A 17,013-nucleotide genomic window follows, 5' to 3' on the forward strand; every position below is an offset into this window, starting at 1 on the left:
CCCGAGGTCACAATTTCAGCAAAAATCTGACTTTTGGCAATTCACTCAAAAATGGTGCCAAAAGCTTGAAAATGCTCCCCTGAAAGCTTTGGCGATGGAAACAGAAGTCTTTTTATCACAGGACAAGAAATCAGCCCTCAAAAACTTAACCGGCAGAAAATATTTTTTTGAAAAAATCCCTAAGCCCCGGGGTCACAATTTCAGCAAAAATCTGACTTTTGGCAATTCACTCAAAAATGGTGCCAAAAGCCTGAAAATGCTCTCCTGAAAGGTTTGGCACTCGAAACAGAAGGCTTTTTATCACAGGACAAGAAATCAGCCCTCAAAAACTTAACCGGCAGAAAATATTTTTTTGAAAAAATCCCTACGCCCCGGGGTCACAATTTCAGCAAAAATCTGACTTTTGGCAATTCACTCAAAAATGGTGCCAAAAGCTTGAAAATGCTGCCCTGCAAGCTTTGGCGATGGAAACAGAAGGCTTTTTATCACAGGACAAGAAATCAGCCCTCAAAAACGTAACCGGCAGAAAATATTTTTTTGAAAAAATCCCTAAGCCCCGGGGTCACAATTTCAGCAAAAATCTGACTTTTGGCAATTCACTCAAAAATGGTGCCAAAAGCCTGAAAATGCTCTCCTGAAAGGTTTGGCACTCGAAACAGAAGGCTTTTTATCACAGGACAAGAAATCAGCCCTCAAAAACTTAACCGGCAGAAAATATTTTTTTGAAAAAATCCCTACGCCCCGGGGTCACAATTTCAGCAAAAAACTGACTTTTGGCAATTCACTCAAAAATGGTGCCAAAAGCTTGAAAATGCTCCCCTGAAAGCTTTGGCGATGGAAACAGAAGTCTTTTTATCACAGGACAAGAAATCAGCCCTCAAAAACTTAACCGGCAGAAAATATTTTTTTGAAAAAATCCCTAAGCCCCGGGGTCACAATTTCAGCAAAAATCTGACTTTTGGCAATTCACTCAAAAATGGTGCCAAAAGCCTGAAAATGCTCTCCTGAAAGGTTTGGCACTCGAAACAGAAGGCTTTTTATCACAGGAGAAGAAATCAGCCCTCAAAAACTTAACCGGCAGAAAATATTTTTTTGAAAAAATCCCTACGCCCCGGGGTCACAATTTCAGGAAAAATCTGACTTTTGGCAATTCACTCAAAAGTGGTGCCAAAAGCTTGAAAATGCTCTCCTGAAAGGTTTGGCACTCGAAACAGAAGGCTTTTTATCGCAGGACAAGAAATCAGCCCTCAAAAACTTAACTGGCAGAAAATATTTTTTTTCATAAAATCCCTAAGCCCCGGGGTCACAATTTCAGCAAAAATCTGACTTTTGGCAATTCACTCAAAAATGGTGCCAAAAGCTTGAAAATGCTGCCCTGCAAGCTTTGGCGATGGAAACAGAAGGCTTTTTATCACAGGACAAGAAATCAGCCCTCAAAAACGTAACCGGCAGAAAATATTTTTTTGAAAAAATCCCTAAGCCCCGGGGTCACAATTTCAGCAAAAATCTGACTTTTGGCAATTCACTCAAAAATGGTGCCAAAAGCCTGAAAATGCTCTCCTGAAAGGTTTGGCACTCGAAACAGAAGGCTTTTTATCACAGGACAAGAAATCAGCCCTCAAAAACTTAACCGGCAGAAAATATTTTTTTGAAAAAATCCCTAAGCCCCGGGGTCACAATTTCAGCAAAAATCTGACTTTTGGCAATTCATTCAAAAATGGTGCCAAAAGCTTGAAAATGCTCCCCTGAAAGCTTTGGCGATGGAAAAAGAAGTCTTTTTATCACAGGACAAGAAATCAGCCCTCAAAAACTTAACCGGCAGAAAATATTTTTTTGAAAAAATCCCTAAGCCCCGGGGTCACAATTTCAGGAAAAATCTGACTTTTGGCAATTCACTCAAAAGTGGTGCCAAAAGCTTGAAAATGCTCTCCTGAAAGGTTTGGCACTCGAAACAGAAGGCTTTTTATCACAGGACAAGAAATCAGCCCTCAAAAACTTAACTGGCAGAAAATATTTTTTTTCATAAAATCCCTAAGCCCCGGGGTCACAATTTCAGCAAAAATCTGACTTTTGGCAATTCACTCAAAAATGGTGCCAAAAGCTTGAAAATGCTGCCCTGTAAGCTTTGGCGATGGAAACAGAAGTCTTTTTATCACAGGACAAGAAATCAGCCCTCAAAAACTTAACCGGCAGAAAATATATTTTTGAAAAAATCCCTAAGCCCCGGGGTCACAATTTCAGCAAAAATCTGACTTTTGGCAATTCACTCAAAAATGGTGCCAAAAGCTTGAAAATGCTCCCCTGAAAGCTTTGGCGATGGAAACAGAAGTCTTTTTATCACAGGACAAGAAATCAGCCCTCAAAAACTTAACCGGCAGAAAATATTTTTTTGAAAAAATCCCTAAGCCCCGGGGTCACAATTTCAGGAAAAATGTGACTTTTGGCAATTCACTCAAAAGTGGTGCCAAAAGCTTGAAAATGCTCTCCTGAAAGGTTTGGCACTCGAAACAGAAGGCTTTTTATCACAGGACAAGAAATCAGCCCTCAAAAACTTAACCGGCAGAAAATATTTTTTTGAAAAAATCCCTACGCCCCGGGGTCACAATTTCAGCAAAAATCTGACTTTTGGCAATTCACTCAAAAATGGTGCCAAAAGCTTGAAAATGCTCCCCTGAAAGCTTTGGCGATGGAAACAGAAGTCTTTTTATCACAGGACAAGAAATCAGCCCTCAAAAACTTAACCGGCAGAAAATATTTTTTTGAAAAAATCCCTAAGCCCCGGGGTCACAATTTCAGCAAAAATCTGACTTTTGGCAATTCACTCAAAAATGGTGCCAAAAGCCTGAAAATGCTCTCCTGAAAGGTTTGGCATTCGAAACAGAAGGCTTTTTATCACAGGACAAGAAATCAGCCCTCAAAAACTTAACCGGCAGAAAATATTTTTTTGAAAAAATCCCTACGCCCCGGGGTCACAATTTCAGCAAAAATCTGACTTTTGGCAATTCACTCAAAAATGGTGCCAAAAGCTTGAAAATGCTCTCCTGAAAGGTTTGGCACTCGAAACAGAAGGCTTTTTATCACAGGACAAGAAATCAGCCCTCAAAAACTTAACTGGCAGAAAATATTTTTTTTCATAAAATCCCTAAGCCCCGGGGTCACAATTTCAGCAAAAATCTGACTTTTGGCAATTCACTCAAAAATGGTGCCAAAAGCTTGAAAATGCTGCCCTGCAAGCTTTGGCGATGGAAACAGAAGGCTTTTTATCACAGGACAAGAAATCAGCCCTCAAAAACGTAACCGGCAGAAAATATTTTTTTGAAAAAATCCCTAAGCCCCGGGGTCACAATTTCAGCAAAAATCTGACTTTTGGCAATTCACTCAAAAATGGTGCCAAAAGCCTGAAAATGCTCTCCTGAAAGGTTTGGCACTCGAAACAGAAGGCTTTTTATCACAGGACAAGAAATCAGCCCTCAAAAACTTAACCGGCAGAAAATATTTTTTTGAAAAAATCCCTAAGCCCCGGGGTCACAATTTCAGGAAAAATCTGACTTTTGGCAATTCACTCAAAAGTGGTGCCAAAAGCTTGAAAATGCTCTCCTGAAAGGTTTGGCACTCGAAACAGAAGGCTTTTTATCACAGGACAAGAAATCAGCCCTCAAAAACTTAACTGGCAGAAAATATTTTTTTTCATAAAATCCCTAAGCCCCGGGGTCACAATTTCAGCAAAAATCTGACTTTTGGCAATTCACTCAAAAATGGTGCCAAAAGCTTGAAAATGCTCCCCTGAAAGCTTTGGCGATGGAAAAAGAAGTCTTTTTATCACAGGACAAGAAATCAGCCCTCAAAAACTTAACCGGCAGAAAATATTTTTTTGAAAAAATCCCTAAGCCCCGGGGTCACAATTTCAGGAAAAATCTGACTTTTGGCAATTCACTCAAAAGTGGTGCCAAAAGCTTGAAAATGCTCTCCTGAAAGGTTTGGCACTCGAAACAGAAGGCTTTTTATCACAGGACAAGAAATCAGCCCTCAAAAACTTAACCGGCAGAAAATATTTTTTTGAAAAAATCCCTAAGCCCCGGGGTCACAATTTCAGGAAAAATGTGACTTTTGGCAATTCACTCAAAAGTGGTGCCAAAAGCTTGAAAATGCTCTCCTGAAAGGTTTGGCACTCGAAACAGAAGGCTTTTTATCACAGGACAAGAAATCAGCCCTCAAAAACTTAACCGGCAGAAAATATTTTTTTGAAAAAATCCCTACGCCCCGGGGTCACAATTTCAGCAAAAATCTGACTTTTGGCAATTCACTCAAAAATGGTGCCAAAAGCTTGAAAATGCTCCCCTGAAAGCTTTGGCGATGGAAACAGAAGTCTTTTTATCACAGGACAAGAAATCAGCCCTCAAAAACTTAACCGGCAGAAAATATTTTTTTGAAAAAATCCCTAAGCCCCGGGGTCACAATTTCAGCAAAAATCTGACTTTTGGCAATTCACTCAAAAATGGTGCCAAAAGCCTGAAAATGCTCTCCTGAAAGGTTTGGCATTCGAAACAGAAGGCTTTTTATCACAGGACAAGAAATCAGCCCTCAAAAACTTAACCGGCAGAAAATATTTTTTTGAAAAAATCCCTACGCCCCGGGGTCACAATTTCAGCAAAAATCTGACTTTTGGCAATTCACTCAAAAATGGTGCCAAAAGCTTGAAAATGCTCTCCTGAAAGGTTTGGCACTCGAAACAGAAGGCTTTTTATCACAGGACAAGAAATCAGCCCTCAAAAACTTAACTGGCAGAAAATATTTTTTTTCATAAAATCCCTAAGCCCCGGGGTCACAATTTCAGCAAAAATCTGACTTTTGGCAATTCACTCAAAAATGGTGCCAAAAGCTTGAAAATGCTGCCCTGCAAGCTTTGGCGATGGAAACAGAAGGCTTTTTATCACAGGACAAGAAATCAGCCCTCAAAAACGTAACCGGCAGAAAATATTTTTTTGAAAAAATCCCTAAGCCCCGGGGTCACAATTTCAGCAAAAATCTGACTTTTGGCAATTCACTCAAAAATGGTGCCAAAAGCCTGAAAATGCTCTCCTGAAAGGTTTGGCACTCGAAACAGAAGGCTTTTTATCACAGGACAAGAAATCAGCCCTCAAAAACTTAACCGGCAGAAAATATTTTTTTGAAAAAATCCCTAAGCCCCGGGGTCACAATTTCAGCAAAAATCTGACTTTTGGCAATTCACTCAAAAATGGTGCCAAAAGCTTGAAAATGCTCCCCTGAAAGCTTTGGCGATGGAAAAAGAAGTCTTTTTATCACAGGACAAGAAATCAGCCCTCAAAAACTTAACCGGCAGAAAATATTTTTTTGAAAAAATCCCTAAGCCCCGGGGTCACAATTTCAGGAAAAATCTGACTTTTGGCAATTCACTCAAAAGTGGTGCCAAAAGCTTGAAAATGCTCTCCTGAAAGGTTTGGCACTCGAAACAGAAGGCTTTTTATCACAGGACAAGAAATCAGCCCTCAAAAACTTAACTGGCAGAAAATATTTTTTTTCATAAAATCCCTAAGCCCCGGGGTCACAATTTCAGCAAAAATCTGACTTTTGGCAATTCACTCAAAAATGGTGCCAAAAGCTTGAAAATGCTCCCCTGAAAGCTTTGGCGATGGAAAAAGAAGTCTTTTTATCACAGGACAAGAAATCAGCCCTCAAAAACTTAACCGGCAGAAAATATTTTTTTGAAAAAATCCCTAAGCCCCGGGGTCACAATTTCAGGAAAAATCTGACTTTTGGCAATTCACTCAAAAGTGGTGCCAAAAGCTTGAAAATGCTCTCCTGAAAGGTTTGGCACTCGAAACAGAAGGCTTTTTATCACAGGACAAGAAATCAGCCCTCAAAAACTTAACCAGCAGAAAATATTTTTTTGAAAAAATCCCTAAGCCCCGGGGTCACAATTTCAGCAAAAATCTGACTTTTGGCAATTCACTCAAAAATGGTGCCAAAAGCCTGAAAATGCTCTCCTGAAAGGTTTGGCACTCGAAACAGAAGTCTTTTTATCACAGGACAAGAAATCAGCCCTCAAAAACTTAACCGGCAGAAAATATTTTTTTGAAAAAATCCCTAAGCCCCGGGGTCACAATTTCAGCAAAAATCTGACTTTTGGCAATTCACTCAAAAATGGTGCCAAAAGCCTGAAAATGCTCTCCTGAAAGGTTTGGCACTCGAAACAGAAGGCTTTTTATCACAGGACAAGAAATCAGCCCTCAAAAACTTAACCGGCAGAAAATATTTTTTTGAAAAAATCCCTAAGCCCCGGGGTCACAATTTCAGCAAACATCTGACTTTTGGCAATTCACTCAAAAATAGTGCCAAAAGCTTGAAAATGCTCCCCTGGAAGCTTTGGCGATGGAAACAGAAGTCTTTTTATCACAGGACAAGAAAACAGCCCTCAAAAACTTAACCGGCAGAAAATATTTTTTTGAACAATTTCAGCAAAAATCTGACTTTTGGCAATTCACTCAAAAATGGTGCCAAAAGCCTGAAAATGCTCTCCTGAAAGGTTTGGCACTCGAAACAGAAGGCTTTTTATCACAGGACAAGAAATCAGCCCTCAAAAACTTAACCAGCAGAAAATATTTTTTTGAAAAAATCCCTAAGCCCCGGGGTCACAATTTCAGCAAAAATCTGACTTTTGGCAATTCACTCAAAAATGGTGCCAAAAGCCTGAAAATGCTCTCCTGAAAGGTTTGGCACTCGAAACAGAAGTCTTTTTATCACAGGACAAGAAATCAGCCCTCAAAAACTTAACCGGCAGAAAATATTTTTTTGGAAAAATCCCTAAGCCCCGGGGTCACAATTTCAGCAAAAATCTGACTTTTGGCAATTCACTCAAAAATGGTTCCAAAAGCCTGAAAATGCTCTCCTGAAAGGTTTGGCACTCGAAACAGAAGGCTTTTTATCACAGGACAAGAAATCAGCCCTCAAAAACTTAACCGGCAGAAAATATTTTTTTGAAAAAATCCCTAAGCCCCGGGGTCACAATTTCAGCAAAAATCTGACTTTTGGCAATTCACTCAAAAATGGTGCCAAAAGCTTGAAAATGCTCTCCTGAAAGGTTTGGCACTCGAAACAGAAGGCTTTTTATCACAGGACAAGAAATCAGCCCTCAAAAACTTAACCGGCAGAAAATATTTTTTTGAAAAAATCCCTAAGCCCCGGGGTCACAATTTCAGCAAAAATCTGACTTTTGGCAATTCACTCAAAAATGGTGCCAAAAGCTTGAAAATGCTCTCCTGAAAGGTTTGGCACTCGAAACAGAAGGCTTTTTATCACAGGACAAGAAATCAGCCCTCAAAAACTTAACCGGCAGAAAATATTTTTTTGAAAAAATCCCAAAGCCCCGGGGTCACAATTTCAGCAAAAATCTGACTTTGGGCAATTCACTCAAAAATGGTGCCAAAAGCTTGAAAATGCTCCCCTGGAAGCTTTGGCGATGGAAACAGAAGTCTTTTTATCACAGGACAAGAAAACAGCCCTCAAAAACTTAACCGGCAGAAAATATTTTTTTGAACAATTTCAGCAAAAATCTGACTTTTGGCAATTCACTCAAAAATGGTGCCAAAAGCCTGAAAATGCTCTCCTGAAAGGTTTGGCACTCGAAACAGAAGTCTTCTTATCACAGGACAAGAAATCAGCCCTCAAAAACTTAACGGGCAGAAAATATTTTTTTGAAAAAATCCCTAAGCCCCGGGGTCACAATTTCAGCAAAAATCTGACTTTTGGCAATTCACTCAAAAATGGTGCCAAAAGCCTGAAAATGCTCTCCTGAAAGGTTTGGCACTCGAAACAGAAGGCTTTTTATCACAGGACAAGAAATCAGCCCTCAAAAACTTAACCGGCATAAAATATTTTTTGGAAAAAATCCCTAAGCCCCGGGGTCACAATTTCAGCAAAAATCTGACTTTTGGCAATTCACTCAAAAATGGTGCCAAAAGCTTGAAAATGCTCCCCTGAAAGCTTTGGCGATGGAAACAGAAGTCTTTTTATCACAGGACAAGAAATCAGCCCTCAAAAACTTAACCGGCAGAAAATATTTTTTTGAAAAAATCCCTACGCCCCGGGGTCACAATTTCAGCAAAAATCTGACTTTTGGCAATTCACTCAAAAATGGTGCCAAAAGCTTGAAAATGCTCCCCTGAAAGCTTTGGCGATGGAAACAGAAGTCTTTTTATCACAGGACAAGAAATCAGCCCTCAAAAACTTAACCGGCAGAAAATATTTTTTTGAAAAAATCCCTACGCCCCGGGGTCACAATTTCAGCAAAAATCTGACTTTTGGCAATTCACTCAAAAATGGTGCCAAAAGCCTGAAAATGCTCTCCTGAAAGGTTTGGCACTCGAAACAGAAGGCTTTTTATCGCAGGACAAGAAATCAGCCCTCAAAAACTTAACCGGCAGAAAATATTTTTTTGAAAAAATCCCTAAGCCCCGGGGTCACAATTTCAGGAAAAATCTGACTTTTGGCAATTCACTCAAAAGTGGTGCCAAAAGCTTGAAAATGCTCTCCTGAAAGGTTTGGCACTCGAAACAGAAGGCTTTTTATCACAGGACAAGAAATCAGCCCTCAAAAACTTAACCGGCAGAAAATATTTTTTTGAAAAAATCCCTAAGCCCCGGGGTCACAATTTCAGCAAAAATCTGACTTTTGGCAATTCACTCAAAAATGGTGCCAAAAGCCTGAAAATGCTCTCCTGAAAGGTTTGGCACTCGAAACAGAAGTCTTTTTATCACAGGACAAGAAATCAGCCCTCAAAAACTTAACCGGCAGAAAATATTTTTTTGAAAAAATCCCTAAGCCCCGGGGTCACAATTTCAGCAAAAATCTGACTTTTGGCAATTCACTCAAAAATGGTGCCAAAAGCCTGAAAATGCTCTCCTGAAAGGTTTGGCACTCGAAACAGAAGGCTTTTTATCACAGGACAAGAAATCAGCCCTCAAAAACTTAACCGGCAGAAAATATTTTTTTGAAAAAATCCCTAAGCCCCGGGGTCACAATTTCAGGAAAAATCTGACTTTTGGCAATTCACTCAAAAGTGGTGCCAAAAGCTTGAAAATGCTCTCCTGAAAGGTTTGGCACTCGAAACAGAAGTCTTTTTATCACAGGACAAGAAATCAGCCCTCAAAAACTTAACCGGCAGAAAATATTTTTTTTCATAAAATCCCTAAGCCCCGGGGTCACAATTTCAGCAAAAATCTGACTTTTGGCAATTCACTCAAAAATGGTGCCAAAAGCTTGAAAATGCTGCCCTGTAAGCTTTGGCGATTGAAACAGAAGGCTTTTTATCACAGGACAAGAAATCAGCCCTCAAAAACGTAACCGGCAGAAAATATTTTTTTGAAAAAATCCCTAAGCCCCGGGGTCACAATTTCAGCAAAAATCTGACTTTTGGCAATTCACTCAAAAATGGTGCCAAAAGCCTGAAAATGCTCTCCTGAAAGGTTTGGCACTCGAAACAGAAGGCTTTTTATCACAGGACAAGAAATCAGCCCTCAAAAACTTAACCGGCAGAAAATATTTTTTTGAAAAAATCCCAAAGCCCCGGGGTCACAATTTCAGCAAAAATCTGACTTTGGGCAATTCACTCAAAAATGGTGCCAAAAGCTTGAAAATGCTCCCCTGGAAGCTTTGGCGATGGAAACAGAAGTCTTTTTATCACAGGACAAGAAAACAGCCCTCAAAAACTTAACCGGCAGAAAATATTTTTTTGAACAATTTCAGCAAAAATCTGACTTTTGGCAATTCACTCAAAAATGGTGCCAAAAGCCTGAAAATGCTCTCCTGAAAGGTTTGGCACTCGAAACAGAAGGCTTTTTATCACAGGACAAGAAATCAGCCCTCAAAAACTTAACCGGCAGAAAATATTTTTTTGAAAAAATCCCTAAGCCCCGGGGTCACAATTTCAGCAAAAATCTGACTTTTGGCAATTCACTCAAAAATGGTGCCAAAAGCTTGAAAATGCTCTCCTGAAAGTTTTGGCACTCGAAACAGAAGGCTTTTTATCACAGGACAAGAAATTAGCCCTCAAAAACTTAACCGGCAGAAAATATTTTTTTGAAAAAATCCCAAAGCCCCGGGGTCACAATTTCAGCAAAAATCTGACTTTTGGCAATTCACTCAAAAATGGTGCCAAAAGCTTGAAAATGCTCCCCTGGAAGCTTTGGCGATGGAAACAGAAGTCTTTTTATCACAGGACAAGAAAACAGCCCTCAAAAACTTAACCGGCAGAAAATATTTTTTTGAACAATTTCAGCAAAAATCTGACTTTTGGCAATTCACTCAAAAATGGTGCCAAAAGCCTGAAAATGCTCTCCTGAAAGGTTTGGCACTCGAAACAGAAGTCTTCTTATCACAGGACAAGAAATCAGCCCTCAAAAACTTAACGGGCAGAAAATATTTTTTTGAAAAAATCCCTAAGCCCCGGGGTCACAATTTCAGCAAAAATCTGACTTTTGGCAATTCACTCAAAAATGGTGCCAAAAGCCTGAAAATGCTCTCCTGAAAGGTTTGGCACTCGAAACAGAAGGCTTTTTATCACAGGACAAGAAATCAGCCCTCAAAAACTTAACCGGCATAAAATATTTTTTGGAAAAAATCCCTAAGCCCCGGGGTCACAATTTCAGCAAAAATCTGACTTTTGGCAATTCACTCAAAAATGGTGCCAAAAGCTTGAAAATGCTCCCCTGAAAGCTTTGGCGATGGAAACAGAAGTCTTTTTATCACAGGACAAGAAATCAGCCCTCAAAAACTTAACCGGCAGAAAATATTTTTTTGAAAAAATCCCTACGCCCCGGGGTCACAATTTCAGCAAAAATCTGACTTTTGGCAATTCACTCAAAAATGGTGCCAAAAGCTTGAAAATGCTCCCCTGAAAGCTTTGGCGATGGAAACAGAAGTCTTTTTATCACAGGACAAGAAATCAGCCCTCAAAAACATAACCGGCAGAAAATATTTTTTTGAAAAAATCCCTAAGCCCCGGGGTCACAATTTCAGCAAAAATCTGACTTTTGGCAATTCACTCAAAAATGGTGCCAAAAGCCTGAAAATGCTCTCCTGAAAGGTTTGGCACTCGAAACAGAAGGCTTTTTATCGCAGGACAAGAAATCAGCCCTCAAAAACTTAACCGGCAGAAAATATTTTTTTGAAAAAATCCCTAAGCCCCGGGGTCACAATTTCAGGAAAAATCTGACTTTTGGCAATTCACTCAAAAGTGGTGCCAAAAGCTTGAAAATGCTCTCCTGAAAGGTTTGGCACTCGAAAGAGAAGTCTTTTTATCACAGGACAAGAAATCAGCCCTCAAAAACTTAACCGGCAGAAAATATTTTTTTTCATAAAATCCCTAAGCCCCGGGGTCACAATTTCAGCAAAAATCTGACTTTTGGCAATTCACTCAAAAATGGTGCCAAAAGCTTGAAAATGCTGCCCTGTAAGCTTTGGCGATTGAAACAGAAGGCTTTTTATCACAGGACAAGAAATCAGCCCTCAAAAACGTAACCGGCAGAAAATATTTTTTTGAAAAAATCCCTAAGCCCCGGGGTCACAATTTCAGCAAAAATCTGACTTTTGGCAATTCACTCAAAAATGGTGCCAAAAGCCTGAAAATGCTCTCCTGAAAGGTTTGGCACTCGAAACAGAAGGCTTTTTATCACAGGACAAGAAATCAGCCCTCAAAAACTTAACTGGCAGAAAATATTTTTTTTCATAAAATTCCTAAGCCCCGGGGTCACAATGTCAGCAAAAATCTGACTTTTGGCAATTCACTCAAAAATGGTGCCAAAAGCTTGAAAATGCTGCCCTGTAAGCTTTGGCGATGGAAACAGAAGGCTTTTTATCACAGGACAAGAAATCAGCCCTCAAAAACGTAACCAGCAGAAAATATTTTTTTGAAAAAATCCCTAAGCCCCGGGGTCACAATTTCAGCAAAAATCTGACTTTTGGCAATTCACTCAAAAATGGTGCCAAAAGCCTGAAAATGCTCTCCTGAAAGGTATGGCACTCGAAACAGAAGGCTTTTTATCACAGGACAAGAAATCAGCCCTCAAAAACTTAACGGGCAGAAAATATTTTTTTGAAAAAATCCCCAAGCCCCGGGGTCACAATTTCAGCAAAAATCTGACTTTTGGCAATTCACTCAAAAATGGTGCCAAAAGCCTGAAAATGCTCTCCTGAAAGGTTTGGCACTCGAAACAGAAGGCTTTTTATCACAGGACAAGAAATCAGCCCTCAAAAACTTAACCGGCAGAAAATATTTTTTTGAAAAAATCCCTAAGCCCCGGGGTCACAATTTCAGCAAAAATCTGACTTTTGGCAATTCACTCAAAAATGGTGCCAAAAGCCTGAAAATGCTCTCCTGAAAGGTTTGGCACTCGAAACAGAAGTCTTTTTATCACAGGACAAGAAATCAGCCCTCAAAAACTTAACCGGCAGAAAATATTTTTTTGAAAAAATCCCTAAGCCCCGGGGTCACAATTTCAGCAAAAATCTGACTTTTGGCAATTCACTCAAAAATGGTGCCAAAAGCCTGAAAATGCTCTCCTGAAAGGTTTGGCACTCGAAACAGAAGGCTTTTTATCACAGGACAAGAAATCAGCCCTCAAAAACTTAACCGGCAGAAAATATTTTTTTGAAAAAATCCCTAAGCCCCGGGGTCACAATTTCAGGAAAAATCTGACTTTTGGCAATTCACTCAAAAGTGGTGCCAAAAGCTTGAAAATGCTCTCCTGAAAGGTTTGGCACTCGAAACAGAAGTCTTTTTATCACAGGACAAGAAATCAGCCCTCAAAAACTTAACCGGCAGAAAATATTTTTTTTCATAAAATCCCTAAGCCCCGGGGTCACAATTTCAGCAAAAATCTGACTTTTGGCAATTCACTCAAAAATGGTGCCAAAAGCTTGAAAATGCTGCCCTGTAAGCTTTGGCGATTGAAACAGAAGGCTTTTTATCACAGGACAAGAAATCAGCCCTCAAAAACGTAACCGGCAGAAAATATTTTTTTGAAAAAATCCCTAAGCCCCGGGGTCACAATTTCAGCAAAAATCTGACTTTTGGCAATTCACTCAAAAATGGTGCCAAAAGCCTGAAAATGCTCTCCTGAAAGGTTTGGCACTCGAAACAGAAGGCTTTTTATCACAGGACAAGAAATCAGCCCTCAAAAACTTAACTGGCATAAAATATTTTTTTTCATAAAATTCCTAAGCCCCGGGGTCACAATGTCAGCAAAAATCTGACTTTTGGCAATTCACTCAAAAATGGTGCCAAAAGCTTGAAAATGCTGCCCTGTAAGCTTTGGCGATGGAAACAGAAGGCTTTTTATCACAGGACAAGAAATCAGCCCTCAAAAACGTAACCGGCAGAAAATATTTTTTTGAAAAAATCCCTAAGCCCCGGGGTCACAATTTCAGCAAAAATCTGACTTTTGGCAATTCACTCAAAAATGGTGCCAAAAGCTTGAAAATGCTCTCCTGAAAGGTTTGGCACTCGAAACAGAAGGCTTTTTATCACAGGACAAGAAATCAGCCCTCAAAAACTTAACCGGCAGAAAATATTTTTTTGAAAAAATCCCTAAGCCCCGGGGTCACAATTTCAGCAAAAATCTGACTTTTGGCAATTCACTCAAAAATGGTGCCAAAAGCTTGAAAATGCTCTCCTGAAAGGTTTGGCACTCGAAACAGAAGGCTTTTTATCACAGGACAAGAAATCAGCCCTCAAAAACTTAACCGGCAGAAAATATTTTTTTGAAAAAATCCCTAAGCCCCGGGGTCACAATTTCAGCAAAAATCTGACTTTGGGCAATTCACTCAAAAATGGTGCCAAAAGCTTGAAAATGCTCCCCTGGAAGCTTTGGCGATGGAAACAGAAGTCTTTTTATCACAGGACAAGAAAACAGCCCTCAAAAACTTAACCGGCAGAAAATATTTTTTTGAACAATTTCAGCAAAAATCTGACTTTTGGCAATTCACTCAAAAATGGTGCCAAAAGCCTGAAAATGCTCTCCTGAAAGGTTTGGCACTCGAAACAGAAGGCTTTTTATCACAGGACAAGAAATCAGCCCTCAAAAACTTAACCGGCAGAAAATATTTTTTTGAAAAAATCCCTAAGCCCCGGGGTCACAATTTCAGCAAAAATCTGACTTTTGGCAATTCACTCAAAAATGGTGCCAAAAGCTTGAAAATGCTCTCCTGAAAGTTTTGGCACTCGAAACAGAAGGCTTTTTATCACAGGACAAGAAATTAGCCCTCAAAAACTTAACCGGCAGAAAATATTTTTTTGAAAAAATCCCAAAGCCCCGGGGTCACAATTTCAGCAAAAATCTGACTTTTGGCAATTCACTCAAAAATGGTGCCAAAAGCTTGAAAATGCTCCCCTGGAAGCTTTGGCGATGGAAACAGAAGTCTTTTTATCACAGGACAAGAAAACAGCCCTCAAAAACTTAACCGGCAGAAAATATTTTTTTGAACAATTTCAGCAAAAATCTGACTTTTGGCAATTCACTCAAAAATGGTGCCAAAAGCCTGAAAATGCTCTCCTGAAAGGTTTGGCACTCGAAACAGAAGTCTTCTTATCACAGGACAAGAAATCAGCCCTCAAAAACTTAACGGGCAGAAAATATTTTTTTGAAAAAATCCCTAAGCCCCGGGGTCACAATTTCAGCAAAAATCTGACTTTTGGCAATTCACTCAAAAATGGTGCCAAAAGCCTGAAAATGCTCTCCTGAAAGGTTTGGCACTCGAAACAGAAGGCTTTTTATCACAGGACAAGAAATCAGCCCTCAAAAACTTAACCGGCATAAAATATTTTTTGGAAAAAATCCCTAAGCCCCGGGGTCACAATTTCAGCAAAAATCTGACTTTTGGCAATTCACTCAAAAATGGTGCCAAAAGCTTGAAAATGCTCCCCTGAAAGCTTTGGCGATGGAAACAGAAGTCTTTTTATCACAGGACAAGAAATCAGCCCTCAAAAACTTAACCGGCAGAAAATATTTTTTTGAAAAAATCCCTACGCCCCGGGGTCACAATTTCAGCAAAAATCTGACTTTTGGCAATTCACTCAAAAATGGTGCCAAAAGCTTGAAAATGCTCCCCTGAAAGCTTTGGCGATGGAAACAGAAGTCTTTTTATCACAGGACAAGAAATCAGCCCTCAAAAACTTAACCGGCAGAAAATATTTTTTTGAAAAAATCCCTAAGCCCCGGGGTCACAATTTCAGCAAAAATCTGACTTTTGGCAATTCACTCAAAAATGGTGCCAAAAGCCTGAAAATGCTCTCCTGAAAGGTTTGGCACTCGAAACAGAAGGCTTTTTATCGCAGGACAAGAAATCAGCCCTCAAAAACTTAACCGGCAGAAAATATTTTTTTGAAAAAATCCCTAAGCCCCGGGGTCACAATTTCAGGAAAAATCTGACTTTTGGCAATTCACTCAAAAGTGGTGCCAAAAGCTTGAAAATGCTCTCCTGAAAGGTTTGGCACTCGAAACAGAAGTCTTTTTATCACAGGACAAGAAATCAGCCCTCAAAAACTTAACCGGCAGAAAATATTTTTTTTCATAAAATCCCTAAGCCCCGGGGTCACAATTTCAGCAAAAATCTGACTTTTGGCAATTCACTCAAAAATGGTGCCAAAAGCTTGAAAATGCTGCCCTGTAAGCTTTGGTGATTGAAACAGAAGGCTTTTTATCACAGGACAAGAAATCAGCCCTCAAAAACGTAACCGGCAGAAAATATTTTTTTGAAAAAATCCCTAAGCCCCGGGGTCACAATTTCAGCAAAAATCTGACTTTTGGCAATTCACTCAAAAATGGTGCCAAAAGCCTGAAAATGCTCTCCTGAAAGGTTTGGCACTCGAAACAGAAGGCTTTTTATCACAGGACAAGAAATCAGCCCTCAAAAACTTAACTGGCAGAAAATATTTTTTTTCATAAAATTCCTAAGCCCCGGGGTCACAATGTCAGCAAAAATCTGACTTTTGGCAATTCACTCAAAAATGGTGCCAAAAGCTTGAAAATGCTGCCCTGTAAGCTTTGGCGATGGAAACAGAAGGCTTTTTATCACAGGACAAGAAATCAGCCCTCAAAAACGTAACCAGCAGAAAATATTTTTTTGAAAAAATCCCTAAGCCCCGGGGTCACAATTTCAGCAAAAATCTGACTTTTGGCAATTCACTCAAAAATGGTGCCAAAAGCCTGAAAATGCTCTCCTGAAAGGTATGGCACTCGAAACAGAAGGCTTTTTATCACAGGACAAGAAATCAGCCCTCAAAAACTTAACCGGCAGAAAATATTTTTTTGAAAAAATCCCCAAGCCCCGGGGTCACAATTTCAGCAAAAATCTGACTTTTGGCAATTCACTCAAAAATGGTGCCAAAAGCCTGAAAATGCTCTCCTGAAAGGTTTGGCACTCGAAACAGAAGGCTTTTTATCACAGGACAAGAAATCAGCCCTCAAAAACTTAACCGGCAGAAAATATTTTTTTGAAAAAATCCCTAAGCCCCGGGGTCACAATTTCAGCAAAAATCTGACTTTTGGCAATTCACTCAAAAATGGTGCCAAAAGCCTGAAAATGCTCTCCTGAAAGGTTTGGCACTCGAAACAGAAGTCTTTTTATCACAGGACAAGAAATCAGCCCTCAAAAACTTAACCGGCAGAAAATATTTTTTTGAAAAAATCCCTAAGCCCCGGGGTCACAATTTCAGCAAAAATCTGACTTTTGGCAATTCACTCAAAAATGGTGCCAAAAGCCTGAAAATGCTCTCCTGAAAGGTTTGGCACTCGAAACAGAAGGCTTTTTATCACAGGACAAGAAATCAGCCCTCAAAAACTTAACCGGCAGAAAATATTTTTTTGAAAAAATCCCTAAGCCCCGGGGTCACAATTTCAGGAAAAATCTGACTTTTGGCAATTCACTCAAAAGTGGTGCCAAAAGCTTGAAAATGCTCTCCTGAAAGGTTTGGCACTCGAAACAGAAGTCTTTTTATCA

This window comes from Podarcis liolepis (assembly GCF_965112155.1).
Source record: "Podarcis liolepis genome assembly, contig: HAP1_SCAFFOLD_8, whole genome shotgun sequence".
Classification (NCBI taxonomy): domain Eukaryota; kingdom Metazoa; phylum Chordata; class Lepidosauria; order Squamata; family Lacertidae; genus Podarcis; species Podarcis liolepis.